The sequence below is a fragment of the Cololabis saira genome, unplaced genomic scaffold (assembly GCF_033807715.1).
Source record: "Cololabis saira isolate AMF1-May2022 unplaced genomic scaffold, fColSai1.1 scf057, whole genome shotgun sequence".
Lineage (NCBI taxonomy): Eukaryota > Metazoa > Chordata > Actinopteri > Beloniformes > Belonidae > Cololabis > Cololabis saira.
Window position 1 is genome coordinate 1 of NW_026906221.1, and position 15,000 is coordinate 15,000.

Below are 15,000 nucleotides of genomic sequence, written 5' to 3' on the forward strand. Positions count from 1 at the left end.
AGTTCACGAACCGGACACCAGTGTTTCGCTTGCGACTCTGCCAAGAGATTAACACTCAGTAATGAAGTATATTCACGTTATCACCCAGATTAGGAGGAATGAGACAATAAATGAAGCATGAGAGACTGAGCCAACTCTGATCTGTGCCTGAAGGCAGTTGGGTTCTTGGTTATCATAAACAGAATTGAGATAACCTTGGAAGCACAAAAAAAACAAAAGAGAATCAATAAGGTGGATTAAAATTTAAATGCCACCAAATTAAAGATTCAATTTAACAAACCCGGTAGAAATTAATCCGAAAGATTAATAACTCACATGGGGTAATCCCGACAAAATTCTATTAATAGAATTTAAAGAACTTGAAGCAAAACCAACCATTAACTTCAGTGAAGCAAGGTTGCAGAGAACAGGGAGGTTTTAAAATAACCGTAGGAATCAGATAATGAGGGGGGAAGAAAAATAAAAATATTTTCTTTCCCGATCAAAATTAATGTTGTTATTTCATACAAATTCAGTCACAATGTTGTTATTAGAGAGCCTCACGCTGGGGCGCCATTTATGTTGTGCAACTCATAGGTAGCTTGGCTGTCCAGTTATCAAGGCTAATGATAATTCTATTAAAGAATTATTAATAATTAATAAAGTTGACTATTTATCAAATTGTATTATCAAAAATGATAATTCTCGTAGGGGCACCACCGCCGGGGCCTTACTTCCGGTGGGATTCGATAACTAACAGCAGAAAATCAGTCTCATTATGATTTGAATTATCCTGCAGAACAGCAAATCTTACAGAATAACAGTGAAGGCGTGATATCCGAACACTAGGCTCTGCTTAAACAAATCAATTTGTGACCAAATCTTGCATGAAATAACACAACCACTCATAAAGAAATCAATCAGAATTTATTTACATACGGGTGTCAAAAGATGATAAACGCAACACCCAAATAAACCTGATGGCAGGAACTACCTTATTACAAAACCATTAACTAACAAGAAAAACAACAATCAATAAAATGAAACATAAACGTTAAATGCATGGAATGAAAAGAAGAGAATCAAATGTAATAATAATAAAGATGATAAAGAACACAATAATGATAACGCACAGTAATACGCATACAGTAATCTCATTAAACATAAGTTCAGCTTTACACCGTTCTAACTGACTGATCGCCCAAACACAGCCTCACGTCTCCTCTGGATTCTGCATCTGGAGCGGGTTCTGTCGGGGGTTCCAGTCCGATGCGGCCTCGTTCCTCTCGGCTTTCAGTCCAAGCAGTCTCTCGTCTCTCTCTCTTCTCCTTCGACTCTGAAGAAATAAAAAGACAGGGGTGCAGCAGCCGGGCGATCCCGCCCTGGTCAACGGAGCCTATCACGGCGTCTCGGTGCGCGCGGGGATCCAGTCCACTCGTCGGACGTGCGGCTCCCGTCCGGGCTCCTGAGCGCGTGGGCCTCACGGACACAGGTGGCTGGGTGCTCCTCGGGCTGAGCTGGCAGGCTGACCGGAGGATCAGGCCCTCCTCGGGAGAGAACTTAGAGCGGAGAGAGAAATTAGAAAAGAGAGAAACTTGGGAGCGCAGTGCGCTCCGTGGTAACGGGTCTTACGCTCCGCCGGACACTCCAGGCTCGAAGCGGCTCCCCCCCCCGTCTCGTCGCAGCGCTCAGGAATAAATGGGTAGATGCGGCCGTGGCTGCCTCGGTCGGCAGGCACGTCTTGTCCGGTCCGCTGGCTGAGGGAGAGAGAGCGATGCACTGGGCAGGACGGGAGTTTGAGTTCCGCGGGCTGCGTGATGTCACCAGCCCCTGGCAAGTGATTGGGTGCTTCCCGCTTTTGGGCTTGGGGCGGTTTTACTGAGAGGGACAGTCCCCCCCTTCAGGGCTCGCTTCCTGGGCTCCACTGAGTCTGACCCCCCCTGGTGTCGTCACCCCAGGGAGTCTGTTCCTGGTCCCTTTGCGTTGTCTTTTCCTTTGTTCCTCCAGGTCTGGCAGGAACCCTGCTGGGTTTGTGGGGGCTATACTGCACCTGACCCCCCTCCTAGGTATCGTAAACTTACTATCTCGAGCTAGGCCGTGGGGGTCGTAAACAGACTATCTCGGCCGAGATCACCAGGGGGCACATTGCAGCCGATTTTCAGCTGAGCAGTTTCAAAGTTTCAAATATACACATTCACAAAATGTTCATACACATTTATAAGTCCAGAGTTCACGTGGGCGACGCCCAACACCTTTAAGCTTCAGGCTTCTTTGTCTCCAAAAGTTTATTGTCCGCTTTATTTTATTTATGACTCCTGTCCAAGTATAGTCTCTAGCTGCTCTCTCATCTATCCCCAGATATATGCCCAACACTTTGATTTGACTTTCCGCTATTTTAAATTTGAGCTCACACTTTTTATCGATTTTATTTCCTATATACATTATTTCTGATTTTTCTATATTGATCTTTGCCCCAGATGCCCTGCCATAGATCTCAAAGTATTTTGCGACAGTTTGTGTACTTTCCATGTCTTGTACTGTTATTGTAGTGTCATCTGCGTACTGCAGTATGGTGGTCTTGCCTCCCCCCGGTAACTCAATCCCCCTGATATTGTTGTTGCTGTTGATAAATGTCGCCAACGGTTCTACAGACAGGCTGTAAAGGAGCGATGACATAGGACACCCTTGTCTGACTGAGCGCTGCAGTGGAAAGATGTTTGTTAAAAGCCCATTGCACTTGACCTGACTTATCGCATTCTTGTACAACAGTTTGATCCACGTGGTTATTCTATTGCCGAAGCCGAATTTTTCCAAGACGTTAAAAAGAAAATTATGACTAACTCGGTCAAAAGCTTTATTCAAATCAACCCCCAAAACAATTCCTCCTTTACCATTTGTGTTCATGTGATGGATTAAATCCCTGACCGTCATCAATGTGTCACTGATATCCCTGCCCGGTATTCCATACGCCTGCGTCGGTGCTATGATCGTACCTGCTACACTTTTCATTCTATTGCCTAAAACCTTAGCTAAAATTTTGTAGTCCGTGTTTAATAAACTAATGGGTCTAAAGTTTTCCAGTCTGAATTTGAAACATGGTTTCTTGTGCTGGCCCCCCCTTCTCCTCCCTTTTCTCTCTTTTGTCCATGTTGCACCATCCTTTGCCGGACACCGGAACCTGCAGTGTGGGAGTGAGGGGGGCAGGGTAACGGCCCCTTTTGGGCGGGGGAGAATGTTCGTCCCTCAAGACTCCTCTCCCTGGCCCTGCCCCTTCTCAACCTTTCCCCGACCCTGCACCCCAACCTGGGACTTGATGATTGGGCCGGAGCTTCGGGAGCTGCGTGCTGGCCTGCGGTCCCCACCCCTGGTCATCCCGTTGCTGGCCCCCCCTTCTCCTCCCTTTTCTCTCTTTTGTCCTGCAGGTGGCCGTGGGTGGCTTGTAGCTTGCATTACGGAGCACAAGTCTTTTCCTGACCCTGCACCCCAACCTGGGACTTGCTGATTGGGCCGGAGCTTCGGGAGCTGTGTGCTGGCCTGCGGTCCCCACCCCCGGTCATCTCGTTGCTGCTTCCACCTGCCTGCTGTGCTGTTGCCGTCCCTGACCCACCAGTCTGGCCCTCGGCAGGAGGGTCCCCCCTGATGAGCCTGGTCCTGCTCAAGGTTTCTTCCCTCCTAAAGGGGAGTTTTTCCTTGCCACTGTTTGGCTTAAGGTTTTTCTCCCACTAGGGGAGTTTTTACCTGCCATTGTTTATGTAATAACTGCTCGGGGGTCATGTTCTGGGTATGGGTCTCTGTAAAGCGTCTAGAGACAACTCTGTTGTATTAGACGCTATATAAATAAAATTGAATTGAAATTGAATTGAATTTGCTTCCCTTATTTTTGTAAATGATCGTGATAATGCTAAGTGCCATGGAGTGAGGTAATTGTTGTGTGGTTTCAATATGTTGAATAACGGTTTTCATTATGGGTGCTAAAAGGTCGATAAATGTCTTATAGAACTCATAGGTCAGACCATCAGAGCCTGGGCTCTTATTGGCCTTCCCGCTCATTATAGCTGCTGTGATTTCCTGCTCCGTTATGTCTCCCTCACAAGCTTCAGCCTGTTCTATGGAGAGTTTTGTAGACACAGTATTCAGCACTTCCTCCATGCACTTTTCATCATTCTTCTCTTTCGAGGATAAGTGCTTATAAAAGTCTTCAACAGCAGCACAAATGCCAGTTAAGTCGTTTATTCGGTTACCATTGTCATCTTCGAGCTCCTCTATATAGCTTTTTCCTTGTCTCTGTTTTTCCATCCTCAAGAAAAAGGCCGTGTTCTTTTCTCCCTCTACCGCATACTTGGCCTTGCTCCTGACGATGGCGCCATTACATTCCTCTATTTCATATTTAGATAGTATATTTTTAAGTTCTAATAATCTGTCTATTTTCCAATTAACATCATCATCCGCCTTCTTTAATTCGCTATCTATTAGTTGTTTTATTTTTCTTTCCTTTCTTTTCTTACGCCCATTTCTGCACTTGGCATATTTAATGCTTATTTGCTTAACTCCTTCTTTCACCTGTTCCCACCATCGGCCTGTATCTGTCAGCATACTTGGATCATCTGTCATGGCTTTTAAATATTCCCTAACTCTATATTCATAATCATCGTCTCTAAGTAAGCTATTATTTAAACACCATATTCCTCCTCCCCTCCCTTTTTCCCCTACCCTTATCGTTCCTGTGAGACTCGCATGATCACTTATACTGTTAAAGTTGTATGATAATTTACCGATATGATCTATTATATCATTTGCCACCAAACACATATCTATCCTGCTTTGTTTGAGTTCTCCCAGTACTACCTGTCGCCGGGAGAACTCCCTTTTATCAGGGTTCTCCCATCTCCATTTATCTACTAAATTATACATTCTATTCATATCTGACAGTTTCTTCCTGGATGTATCCGATCTAAACCTAGTATTCTTGGATGCATCCAGCCTGTCCATCCACACATTCATGTCCCCCAAAAAGATGCAGTTCTTGGAGCAGTGGGGCTTGAGACTATCAAAGAAGAGATTTCTATCTCTTTCAGCATTGGGTGCATAAATGCAGAAAAGCTTAAACAAAACCCTCTGAAAACAAAACTCAATCCCTACCACCCTCCCGTCTTCATCAGTATGACACTGCTTCACCTCTGTAACTGCATGTTTTCTGATTAGTATTGCCACCCCCCTTGCATTTATGGTCCCATTGTTATGAAAAAGAAGCCCTCCCCATAGCTTTTTAACCATTTCTACTGTCTCATCATCCCACCATGTCTCCTGTAGACATATGATTGCACAGATTAAGTACCCGCTGCATTCTATGTTCAGTTCTCAGCCCGTTTGCATTAAGCGAAGAAAAACTCAAAACCATGATGGAAAAAAAAAGAAAAAAAAAAAGTAAGCTGGACATAATGTATAGCTTCATAATGTCTATTTCTTTGCGCTTAACCCTTTCTTCTCTCTGGCCTTCCTCTTTAATTTATTAATAAACGCATCGCTTAAATCCAAATCTTCCCCTTCCGAAAAGTCCGATGATACCTGCTGCGACTCCTGGGCTGGATCTCTTTCGGCAACGCGTTCGTCCATCGGAGGTACAGGACCAGAGGAGAAACCCCCTCTGGTTTTGACTCCACCGCCTGCTCTTCCTCCGCTCCGCATCGGGATCCCTTCCCTGCGACCTCTGCTGACTCTGGGCCCCGCTGAAGAAGGGAGCTCGTCCATGGGGGAAGTGGCATGGCCATCGGGTGATGGGGCTGCATCCATGCTCTCCCCAGCATCTCCCTCTGCCGACGAGTGGGATGCAGCTGCGCTGCGGCTCACCTCCGGCTCCCCCCCTGCAGTCTGGGGGCCACGTCCGTCCTCCTTCTCCTCCCCCTCTGCCATCAGCGTCTCCCTCTTCTCCTCGCTCTCGGCCGATGACGGGGTCTCCTCCCGCTCCTCTCTCTCCCCTGCCGGTGCTTCCCTCATCTCCTCTTCCACCTCCTCCTCCTCATCAACTTCTGCATGGAACTCCTCCGTGCACTCCCTCGCAAAGTGTCCTTGTTTCAGGCATTTATAGCAGTGGAAGTCCGGACACTCCCTCATAATGTGTCCCGGTTGGATGCACAGTCTACACACTTTGACTTGTTTGTCATGGATCACTCTAAAGTGATCCATGCCCTGTAATATTTCGAACTTTGTGGAGTAAGGCAGCGATGATACTCCCTGCGGGAATCTCACTCTGACAAAGCGAGTGCCTTCCGCGATGTCAGTCCCAGGCCACACCCTCCTCTTTATAGGGGAGACGGCAGACACACCCCAAAGTGCCAGTTTGTCCAGAATTTCTCCGTCCGTGATGTAAACTGGCAACGACATGAATGATACCACCATCTCGATGTTGTTAATTTCTCTGGCGGTGATCGTGTTGTTTCCGACTTTCAAACCCTCCATTAATCTTTCTAACCCAGCCGCATCTTTCATAGTCAGTTCGTACTTCTTGAAGGTCTTGAACCTGCACCCAATTACTATTCCGCATTTCTCTTTTGTTATCCTCAGCAAATCCATTGTCGAAAGTTTGTCCTCCCCCTCTATTTCCACCTCAATAGTCAGATCCTTCTCATAGGTTCGGTCGACCTTCTCATTGTCTGCATTCCGTTTGCCATTGTTCAAAGCCATGTCGTCCGTCCGTTACAAACTCCCCCCAAACAGCAAAGCTGCTGGGGGGGGGGGGGGGGGGGGTGGTTCCTCCACTCTCTTTTCAGGAGGTTTGTGGCCTGATCTTTCCTTCTCCTTCCTCCACCACGTGCTCCCTGGTGTCCTGCTCAAACAGCCTGCCACGTCACACTTCCTGCACAAACAGGAAGGCAGAGCGCCTCCAGGGTGGTATGGCCGTAAGCAGAAGCTCCTGCTTGAAATACCTCTTATATGAAGTTGAAGATAAGTCATAGAATATAAGTCATTGATTTGTTGGTTTTATTTGTTGGAGTTAAAGTGCCTTAACCACGTGCAAAACACTTTAGGACGTGAGCTGTCGCTGTTACCACGTTGAAATATGTGTGGGTAGATTAAGCGAGAGCGCTCTCTGCTGGTTGAAAAAGCTAACAGCACCTGGTATTCCCAGGCGGTCTCCCATCCAAGTACTAACCAGGCCCGACCCTGCTTAGCTTCCGAGATCAGATGAGATCGGGCGCATCCAGGCTGGTATGGCCGTAAGCTGAAGCTGCAGCTTGAAATACCTCTTATATGGAGTTGAAGATAAGTCATATAATATAAGTCATTGATTTGTTGGTGATAATAATTTAGAAGCGCTTATTTGTTGGAGTTAAAGTGCCTTAACCATGTGCAAAACACTTTAGGACGTGAGCTGTCGCTGTTACCACGTTGAAATATGTGTGGGTAGATTAAGCGAGAGCGCTCTCTGCTGGTTGAAAAAGCTTACAGCACCTGGTATTCCCAGGCGGTCTCCCATCCAAGTCCTAACCAGGCCCGACGCTGCTTAGCTTCCGAGATCAGACGAGATCGGGCGCATCCAGGCTGGTATGGCCGTAAGCTGAAGCTGCTGCTTGAAATACCTCTTATATGGAGTTGAAGATACGTCATATAATATAAGTCATTGATTTGTTGGTGATAATAATTTAGAAGCGCTTATTTGTTGGAGTTAAAGTGCCTTAACCATGTGCAAAACACTTTAGGACATGAGCTGTTGCTGTTACCACGTTGAAATTTGTGTGGGTAGATTAAGCGAGAGCGCTCTCTGCTGGTTGAAAAAGCTTACAGCACCTGGTATTCCCAGGCGGTCTCCCATCCAAGTACTAACCAGGCCCGACCCTGCTTAGCTTCCAAGATCAGACGAGATCGGGCGCATCCAGGCTGGTATGGCCGTAAGCAGAAGCTGCAGCTTGAAATACCTCTTATATGGAGTTGAAGATAAGTCATAGAATATAAGTCATTGATTTGTCGGTTTTATTTGTTGGAGTTAAAGTGCCTTAACCATGTGCAAAACACTTTAGGACGTGAGCTGTCGCTGTTACCACGTTGAAATATGTGTGGCTAGATTAAGCGAGACCGTTCTCTGCTGGTTGAAAAAGCTTACAGCATCTGGTAGTCCCAGGCGGTCTCCCATCCAAGTACTAACCAGGCCCGACCCTGCTTAGCTTCCGAGATCAGACGAGATCGGGCGCATCCAGGCTGGTATGGCCGTAAGCAGAAGTTGCAGCTTGAAATACCTCTGATATGGAGTTGAAGATAAGTCATAGAATATAAGTCATTGATTTGTTGGTTTTATTTGTTGGAGTTAAAGTGCCTTAACCATGTGCAAAACACTTTAGGACGTGAGCTGTCGCTCTTACCACGTTGAAATATGTGTGGGTAGATTAAGCGAGAGCGCTCTCTGCTGGTTGAAAAAGCTTACAGCACCTGGTATTCCCAGGCGGTCTCCCATCCAAGTACTAACCAGGCCCGACCCTGCTTAGCTTCCGAGATCAGACTAGATTGGGCGCATCCAGGCTGGTATGGCCGTAAGCAGAAGCTGCTGCTTGAAATACCTCTTATATGGAGTTGAAGATAAGTCATAGAATATAAGTCATTGATTTGTTGGTTTTATTTGTTGGAGTTAAAGTGCCTTAACCATGTGCAAAACACTTTAGGACGTGAGCTGTCGCTGTTACCACGTTGAAATATGTGTGGGTAGATTAAGCGTGAGCGCTCTCTGCTGGTTGAAAAAGCTTACAGCACCTGGTATTCCAAGGCGGTCTCCCATCCAAGTACTAACAAGGCCCGACCCTGCTTAGCTTCCGAGATCAGATGAGATCGGGCGCATCCAGGCTGGTATGGCCGTAAGCAGAAGCTGCAGCTTGAAATACCTCTTATATGGAGTTGAAGATAAGTCATAGAATATAAGTCATTGATTTGTTGGTTTTATTTGTTGGAGTTAAAGTGCCTTAACCATGTGCAAAACACTTTAGGACATGAGCTGTCGCTGTTACCACGTTGAAATATGTGTGGGTAGATTAAGCGAGAGCGCTCTCTGCTGGATGAAAAAGCTTACAGCACCTGGTATTCCCAGGCGGTCTCCCATCCAAGTACTAACCAGGCCCGACCCTGCTTAGCTTCCGAGATCAGACGAGATCGGGCGCCTCCAGGCTGGTATGGCCGTAAGCAGAAGCTGCAGCTTGAAATACCTCTTATATGGAGTTGAAGATAAGTCATAGAATATAAGTCATTGATTTGTTGGTTTTATTTGTTGGAGTTAAAGTGCCTTAACCATGTGCAAAACACTTTAGGACGTGAGCTGTCGCTGTTACCACGTTGAAATATGTGTGGGTAGATTAAGCGTGAGCGCTCTCTGCTGGTTGAAAAAGCTTACAGCACCTGGTATTCCCAGGCGGTCTCCCATCCAAGTACTAACAAGGCCCGACCCTGCTTAGCTTCCGAGATCAGACGAGATCGGGCGCATCCAGGCTGGTATGGCCGTAAGCAGAAGCTGCAGCTTGAAATACCTCTTATATGGAGTTGAAGATAAGTCATAGAATATAAGTCATTGATTTGTTGGTTTTATTTGTTGGAGTTAAAGTGCCTTAACCATGTGCAAAACACTTTAGGACGTGAGCTGTCGCTGTTACCACGTTGAAATATGTGTGGCTAGATTAAGCGAGACCGTTCTCTGCTGGTTGAAAAAGCTTACAGCACCTGGTATTCCTAGGCGGTCTCCCATCCAAGTACTAACCAGGCCCGACCCTGCTTAGCTTCCGAGATCAGACGAGATCGGGGACATCCAGGCTGGTATGGCCGTAAGCTGAAGCTGCAGCTTGAAATACCTCTTATATGGAGTTGAAGATAAGTCATAGAATATAAGTCATTGATTTGTCGGTTTTATTTGTTGTAGTTAAAGTGCCTTAACCATGTGCAAAACACTTTAGGACGTGAGCTGTCGCTGTTACCACGTTGAAATATGTGTGGCTAGATTAAGCGAGACCGTTCTCTGCTGGTTGAAAAAGCCTACAGCACCTGGTATTCCCAGGCGGTCTCCCATCCAAGTACTAACCAGGCCCGACCCTGCTTAGCTTCCGAGATCAGACGAGATCGGGCGCATCCAGGCTGGTATGGCCGTAAGCAGAAGCTGCAGCTTGAAATACTTCTTATATGGAGTTGAAGATAAGTATATAATACAAGTCATTGATTTGTTGGTGATAATAATTTAGAAGCGCTTATTTGTTGGAGTTAAAGTGCCTTAACCATGTGCAAAACACTTTAGGACGTGAGCTGTCGCTGTTACCACGTTGAAATATGTGTGGGTAGATTAAGCGAGAGCGCTCTCTGCTGGTTGAAAAAGCTTACAGCACCTGGTATTCCCAGGCGGTCTCCCATCCAAGTACTAACCAGGCCCGACCCTGCTTAGCTTCCGAGATCAGACGAGATCGGGCGCATCCAGGCTGGTATGGCCGTAAGCTGAAGCTGAAGCTGCAGCTTGAAATACCTCTTATATGGAGTTGAAGATAAGTCATATAATATAAGTCATTGATTTGTTGGTGATAATAATTTAGAAGCACTTATTTGTTGGAGTTAAAGTGCCTTAACCATGTGCAAAACACTTTAGGACGTGAGCTGTCGCTGTTACCACGTTGAAATATGTGTGGGTAGATTAAGCGAGAGCTCTCTCTGCTGGTTGAAAAAGCTTACAGCACCTGGTATTCCCAGGCGGTCTCCCATCCAAGTACTAACAAGGCCCGACCCTGCTTAGCTTCCGAGATCAGACGAGATCGGGCGCATCCAGGCTGGTATGGCCGTAAGCAGAAGCTGCAGCTTGAAATACCTCTTATATGGAGTTGAAGATAAGTCATAGAATATAAGTCATTGATTTGTTGGTTTTATTTGTTGGAGTTAAAGTGCCTTAACCATGTGCAAAACACTTTAGGACGTGAACTGTCGCTGTTACCACGTTGAAATATGTGTGGCTAGATTAAGCGAGACCGTTCTCTGCTGGTTGAAAAAGCTTACAGCACCTGGTATTCCCAGGCGGTCTCCCATCCAAGTACTAACCAGGCCCGACCCTGCTTAGCTTCCGAGATCAGACGAGATCGGGCGCATCCAGGCTGGTATGGCCGTAAGCAGAAGCTGCAGCTTGAAATACCTCTGATATGGAGTTGAAGATAAGTCATAGAATATAAGTCATTGATTTGTTGGTTTTATTTGTTGGAGTTAAAGTGCCTTAACCATGTGCAAAACACTTTAGGACGTGAGCTGTCGCTCTTACCACGTTGAAATATGTGTGGGTAGATTAAGCGAGAGCGCTCTCTGCTGGTTGAAAAAGCTTACAGCACCTGGTATTCCCAGGCGGTCTCCCATCCAAGTACTAACCAGGCCCGACCCTGCTTAGCTTCCGAGATCAGACGAGATCGGGCGCATCCAGGCTGGTATGGCCGTAAGCTGAAGCTGAAGCTGCAGCTTGAAATACCTCTTATATGGAGTTGAAGATAAGTCATATAATATAAGTCATTGATTTGTTGGTGATAATAATTTAGAAGCGCTTATTTGTTGGAGTTAAAGTGCCTTAACCATGTGCAAAACACTTTAGGACATGAGCTGTCGCTGTTACCACGTTGAAATTTGTGTGGGTAGATTAAGCGAGAGCGCTCTCTGCTGGTTGAAAAAGCTTACAGCACCTGGTATTCCCAGGCGGTCTCCCATCCAAGTACTAACCAGGCCCGACCCTGCTTAGCTTCCGAGATCAGACGAGATCGGGCGCATCCAAGCTGGTATGGCCTTAAGCAGAAGCTGCAGCTTGAAATACCTCTTACATGGAGTTGAAGATAAGTCATAGAATATAAGTCATTGATTTGTCGGTTTTATTTGTTGGAGTTAAAGTGCCTTAACCATGTGCAAAACACTTTAGGACGTGAGCTGTCGCTGTTACCACGTTGAAATATGTGTGGCTAGATTAAGCGAGACCGTTCTCTGCTGGTTGAAAAAGCCTACAGCACCTGGTATTCCCAGGCGGTCTCCCATCCAAGTACTAACCAGGCCCGACCCTGCTTAGCTTCCGAGATCAGACGAGATCGGGCGCATCCAGGCTGGTATGGCCGTAAGCAGAAGCTGCAGCTTGAAATACCTCTGATATGGAGTTGAAGATAAGTCATAGAATATAAGTCATTGATTTGTTGGTTTTATTTGTTGGAGTTAAAGTGCCTTAACCATGTGCAAAACACTTTAGGACGTGAGCTGTCGCTCTTACCACGTTGAAATATGTGTGGGTAGATTAAGCGAGAGCGCTCTCTGCTGGTTGAAAAAGCTTACAGCACCTGGTATTCCCAGGCGGTCTCCCATCCAAGTACTAACCAGGCCCGACCCTGCTTAGCTTCCGAGATCAGACGAGATCGGGCACATCCAGGCTGGTATGGCCGTAAGCTGAAGCTGCAGCTTGAAATACTTCTTATATGGAGTTGAAGATAAGTATATAATACAAGTCATTGATTTGTTGGTGATAATAATTTAGAAGCGCTTATTTGTTGGAGTTAAAGTGCCTTAACCATGTGCAAAACACTTTAGGACGTGAGCTGTCGCTGTTACCACGTTGAAATATGTGTGGGTAGATTAAGCGAGAGCGCTCTCTGCTGGTTGAAAAAGCTTACAGCACCTGGTATTCCCAGGCGGTCTCCCATCCAAGTACTAACCAGGCCCGACCCTGCTTAGCTTCCGAGATCAGACGAGATCGGGCACATCCAGGCTGGTATGGCCGTAAGCTGAAGCTGAAGCTGCAGCTTGAAATACCTCTTATATGGAGTTGAAGATAAGTCATATAATATAAGTCATTGATTTGTTGGTGATAATAATTTAGAAGCACTTATTTGTTGGAGTTAAAGTGCCTTAACCATGTGCAAAACACTTTAGGACGTGAGTTGTCGCTGTTACCACGTTGAAATATGTGTGGGTAGATTAAGCGAGAGCGCTCTCTGCTGGTTGAAAAAGCTTACAGCACCTGGTATTCCCAGGCGGTCTCCCATCCAAGTACTAACAAGGCCCGACCCTGCTTAGCTTCCGAGATCAGACGAGATCAGGCGCATCCAGGCTGGTATGGCCGTAAGCAAAAGCTGCAGCTTGAAATACCTCTTATATGGAGTTGAAGATAAGTCATAGAATATAAGTCATTGATTTGTTGGTTTTATTTGTTGGAGTTAAAGTGCCTTAACCATGTGCAAAACACTTTAGGACGTGAGCTGTCGCTGTTACCACATTGAAATATGTGTGGGCAGATTAAGCGAGAGCGCTCTCTGCTGGTTGAAAAAGCTTACAGCACCTGGTATTCCTAGGCGGTCTACCATCCAAGTACTAACCAGGCCCGACCCTGCTTAGCTTCCGAGATCAGACGAGATCGGGCGCATCCAGGCTGGTATGGCCGTAAGCAGAAGCTGCAGCTTGAAATACCTCTTATATGGAGTTGAAGATAAGTCATAGAATATAAGTCATTGATTTGTCGGTTTTATTTGTTGGAGTTAAAGTGCCTTAACCATGTGCAAAACACTTTAGGACGTGAGCTGTCGCTGTTACCACGTTGAAATATGTGTGGCTAGATTAAGCGAGACCGTTCTCTGCTGGTTGAAAAAGCTTACAGCATCTGGTAGTCCCAGGCGGTCTCCCATCCAAGTACTAACCAGGCCCGACCCTGCTTAGCTTCCGAGATCAGACGAGATCGGGCGCATCCAGGCTGGTATGGCCGTAAGCAGAAGTTGCAGCTTGAAATACCTCTGATATGGAGTTGAAGATAAGTCATAGAATATAAGTCATTGATTTGTTGGTTTTATTTGTTGGAGTTAAAGTGCCTTAACCATGTGCAAAACACTTTAGGACGTGAGCTGTCGCTCTTACCACGTTGAAATATGTGTGGGTAGATTAAGCGAGAGCGCTCTCTGCTGGTTGAAAAAGCTTACAGCACCTGGTATTCCCAGGCGGTCTCCCATCCAAGTACTAACCAGGCCCGACCCTGCTTAGCTTCCGAGATCAGACTAGATTGGGCGCATCCAGGCTGGTATGGCCGTAAGCAGAAGCTGCTGCTTGAAATACCTCTTATATGGAGTTGAAGATAAGTCATAGAATATAAGTCATTGATTTGTTGGTTTTATTTGTTGGAGTTAAAGTGCCTTAACCATGTGCAAAACACTTTAGGACGTGAGCTGTCGCTGTTACCACGTTGAAATATGTGTGGGTAGATTAAGCGTGAGCGCTCTCTGCTGGTTGAAAAAGCTTACAGCACCTGGTATTCCAAGGCGGTCTCCCATCCAAGTACTAACAAGGCCCGACCCTGCTTAGCTTCCGAGATCAGATGAGATCGGGCGCATCCAGGCTGGTATGGCCGTAAGCAGAAGCTGCAGCTTGAAATACCTCTTATATGGAGTTGAAGATAAGTCATAGAATATAAGTCATTGATTTGTTGGTTTTATTTGTTGGAGTTAAAGTGCCTTAACCATGTGCAAAACACTTTAGGACATGAGCTGTCGCTGTTACCACGTTGAAATATGTGTGGGTAGATTAAGCGAGAGCGCTCTCTGCTGGTTGAAAAAGCTTACAGCACCTGGTATTCCCAGGCGGTCTCCCATCCAAGTACTAACCAGGCCCGACCCTGCTTAGCTTCCGAGATCAGACGAGATCGGGCGCCTCCAGGCTGGTATGGCCGTAAGCAGAAGCTGCAGCTTGAAATACCTCTTATATGGAGTTGAAGATAAGTCATAGAATATAAGTCATTGATTTGTTGGTTTTATTTGTTGGAGTTAAAGTGCCTTAACCATGTGCAAAACACTTTAGGACGTGAGCTGTCGCTGTTACCACGTTGAAATATGTGTGGGTAGATTAAGCGTGAGCGCTCTCTGCTGGTTGAAAAAGCTTACAGCACCTGGTATTCCCAGGCGGTCTCCCATCCAAGTACTAACAAGGCCCGACCCTGCTTAGCTTCCGAGATCAGACGAGATCGGGCGCATCCAGGCTGGTATGGCCGTAAGCAGAAGCTGCAGCTTGAAATACCTCTTA

At 46.3% G+C, this 15,000-nt stretch overlaps 25 non-coding genes across 25 annotated transcripts; all 25 read right to left on the reverse strand.

Annotated features, from left to right (window-relative positions):
- Positions 1-7,080: 7,080 nt before the first annotated feature.
- On the reverse strand, positions 7,081-7,199 carry LOC133435883 (5S ribosomal RNA). The gene has a single exon (XR_009779697.1). It is a non-coding gene; the product is annotated as a 5S ribosomal RNA (ribosomal RNA).
- A 217-nt stretch (positions 7,200-7,416) lies between these two features.
- Positions 7,417-7,535, reverse strand: LOC133436162 (5S ribosomal RNA). Its single transcript, XR_009779964.1, has one exon. It is a non-coding gene; the product is annotated as a 5S ribosomal RNA (ribosomal RNA).
- Positions 7,536-7,752: 217 nt separating this feature from the next.
- Positions 7,753-7,871, reverse strand: LOC133435917 (5S ribosomal RNA). The gene has a single exon (XR_009779730.1). It is a non-coding gene; the product is annotated as a 5S ribosomal RNA (ribosomal RNA).
- Positions 7,872-8,070: 199 nt separating this feature from the next.
- LOC133436154 (5S ribosomal RNA) lies at positions 8,071-8,189 on the reverse strand. Its single transcript, XR_009779956.1, has one exon. It is a non-coding gene; the product is annotated as a 5S ribosomal RNA (ribosomal RNA).
- Positions 8,190-8,388: 199 nt separating this feature from the next.
- On the reverse strand, positions 8,389-8,507 carry LOC133436142 (5S ribosomal RNA). Its single transcript, XR_009779945.1, has one exon. It is a non-coding gene; the product is annotated as a 5S ribosomal RNA (ribosomal RNA).
- A 199-nt stretch (positions 8,508-8,706) lies between these two features.
- On the reverse strand, positions 8,707-8,825 carry LOC133436062 (5S ribosomal RNA). The gene has a single exon (XR_009779870.1). It is a non-coding gene; the product is annotated as a 5S ribosomal RNA (ribosomal RNA).
- Positions 8,826-9,024: 199 nt separating this feature from the next.
- On the reverse strand, positions 9,025-9,143 carry LOC133435865 (5S ribosomal RNA). Its single transcript, XR_009779680.1, has one exon. It is a non-coding gene; the product is annotated as a 5S ribosomal RNA (ribosomal RNA).
- Positions 9,144-9,342: 199 nt separating this feature from the next.
- LOC133435988 (5S ribosomal RNA) lies at positions 9,343-9,461 on the reverse strand. Its single transcript, XR_009779798.1, has one exon. It is a non-coding gene; the product is annotated as a 5S ribosomal RNA (ribosomal RNA).
- A 199-nt stretch (positions 9,462-9,660) lies between these two features.
- LOC133436001 (5S ribosomal RNA) lies at positions 9,661-9,779 on the reverse strand. Its single transcript, XR_009779810.1, has one exon. It is a non-coding gene; the product is annotated as a 5S ribosomal RNA (ribosomal RNA).
- Positions 9,780-9,978: 199 nt separating this feature from the next.
- Positions 9,979-10,097, reverse strand: LOC133435873 (5S ribosomal RNA). The gene has a single exon (XR_009779688.1). It is a non-coding gene; the product is annotated as a 5S ribosomal RNA (ribosomal RNA).
- A 216-nt stretch (positions 10,098-10,313) lies between these two features.
- LOC133436006 (5S ribosomal RNA) lies at positions 10,314-10,432 on the reverse strand. Its single transcript, XR_009779815.1, has one exon. It is a non-coding gene; the product is annotated as a 5S ribosomal RNA (ribosomal RNA).
- Positions 10,433-10,655: 223 nt separating this feature from the next.
- LOC133435989 (5S ribosomal RNA) lies at positions 10,656-10,774 on the reverse strand. Its single transcript, XR_009779799.1, has one exon. It is a non-coding gene; the product is annotated as a 5S ribosomal RNA (ribosomal RNA).
- A 199-nt stretch (positions 10,775-10,973) lies between these two features.
- On the reverse strand, positions 10,974-11,092 carry LOC133436017 (5S ribosomal RNA). Its single transcript, XR_009779826.1, has one exon. It is a non-coding gene; the product is annotated as a 5S ribosomal RNA (ribosomal RNA).
- Positions 11,093-11,291: 199 nt separating this feature from the next.
- Positions 11,292-11,410, reverse strand: LOC133436029 (5S ribosomal RNA). The gene has a single exon (XR_009779838.1). It is a non-coding gene; the product is annotated as a 5S ribosomal RNA (ribosomal RNA).
- A 223-nt stretch (positions 11,411-11,633) lies between these two features.
- On the reverse strand, positions 11,634-11,752 carry LOC133436061 (5S ribosomal RNA). Its single transcript, XR_009779869.1, has one exon. It is a non-coding gene; the product is annotated as a 5S ribosomal RNA (ribosomal RNA).
- A 199-nt stretch (positions 11,753-11,951) lies between these two features.
- Positions 11,952-12,070, reverse strand: LOC133435874 (5S ribosomal RNA). Its single transcript, XR_009779689.1, has one exon. It is a non-coding gene; the product is annotated as a 5S ribosomal RNA (ribosomal RNA).
- A 199-nt stretch (positions 12,071-12,269) lies between these two features.
- Positions 12,270-12,388, reverse strand: LOC133435886 (5S ribosomal RNA). Its single transcript, XR_009779700.1, has one exon. It is a non-coding gene; the product is annotated as a 5S ribosomal RNA (ribosomal RNA).
- A 216-nt stretch (positions 12,389-12,604) lies between these two features.
- Positions 12,605-12,723, reverse strand: LOC133435887 (5S ribosomal RNA). The gene has a single exon (XR_009779701.1). It is a non-coding gene; the product is annotated as a 5S ribosomal RNA (ribosomal RNA).
- A 223-nt stretch (positions 12,724-12,946) lies between these two features.
- LOC133436095 (5S ribosomal RNA) lies at positions 12,947-13,065 on the reverse strand. Its single transcript, XR_009779901.1, has one exon. It is a non-coding gene; the product is annotated as a 5S ribosomal RNA (ribosomal RNA).
- A 199-nt stretch (positions 13,066-13,264) lies between these two features.
- On the reverse strand, positions 13,265-13,383 carry LOC133435985 (5S ribosomal RNA). Its single transcript, XR_009779795.1, has one exon. It is a non-coding gene; the product is annotated as a 5S ribosomal RNA (ribosomal RNA).
- A 199-nt stretch (positions 13,384-13,582) lies between these two features.
- On the reverse strand, positions 13,583-13,701 carry LOC133436155 (5S ribosomal RNA). Its single transcript, XR_009779957.1, has one exon. It is a non-coding gene; the product is annotated as a 5S ribosomal RNA (ribosomal RNA).
- A 199-nt stretch (positions 13,702-13,900) lies between these two features.
- LOC133436143 (5S ribosomal RNA) lies at positions 13,901-14,019 on the reverse strand. Its single transcript, XR_009779946.1, has one exon. It is a non-coding gene; the product is annotated as a 5S ribosomal RNA (ribosomal RNA).
- Positions 14,020-14,218: 199 nt separating this feature from the next.
- On the reverse strand, positions 14,219-14,337 carry LOC133436064 (5S ribosomal RNA). Its single transcript, XR_009779872.1, has one exon. It is a non-coding gene; the product is annotated as a 5S ribosomal RNA (ribosomal RNA).
- A 199-nt stretch (positions 14,338-14,536) lies between these two features.
- Positions 14,537-14,655, reverse strand: LOC133435866 (5S ribosomal RNA). Its single transcript, XR_009779681.1, has one exon. It is a non-coding gene; the product is annotated as a 5S ribosomal RNA (ribosomal RNA).
- A 199-nt stretch (positions 14,656-14,854) lies between these two features.
- Positions 14,855-14,973, reverse strand: LOC133435990 (5S ribosomal RNA). The gene has a single exon (XR_009779800.1). It is a non-coding gene; the product is annotated as a 5S ribosomal RNA (ribosomal RNA).
- Positions 14,974-15,000: the final 27 nt, after the last annotated feature.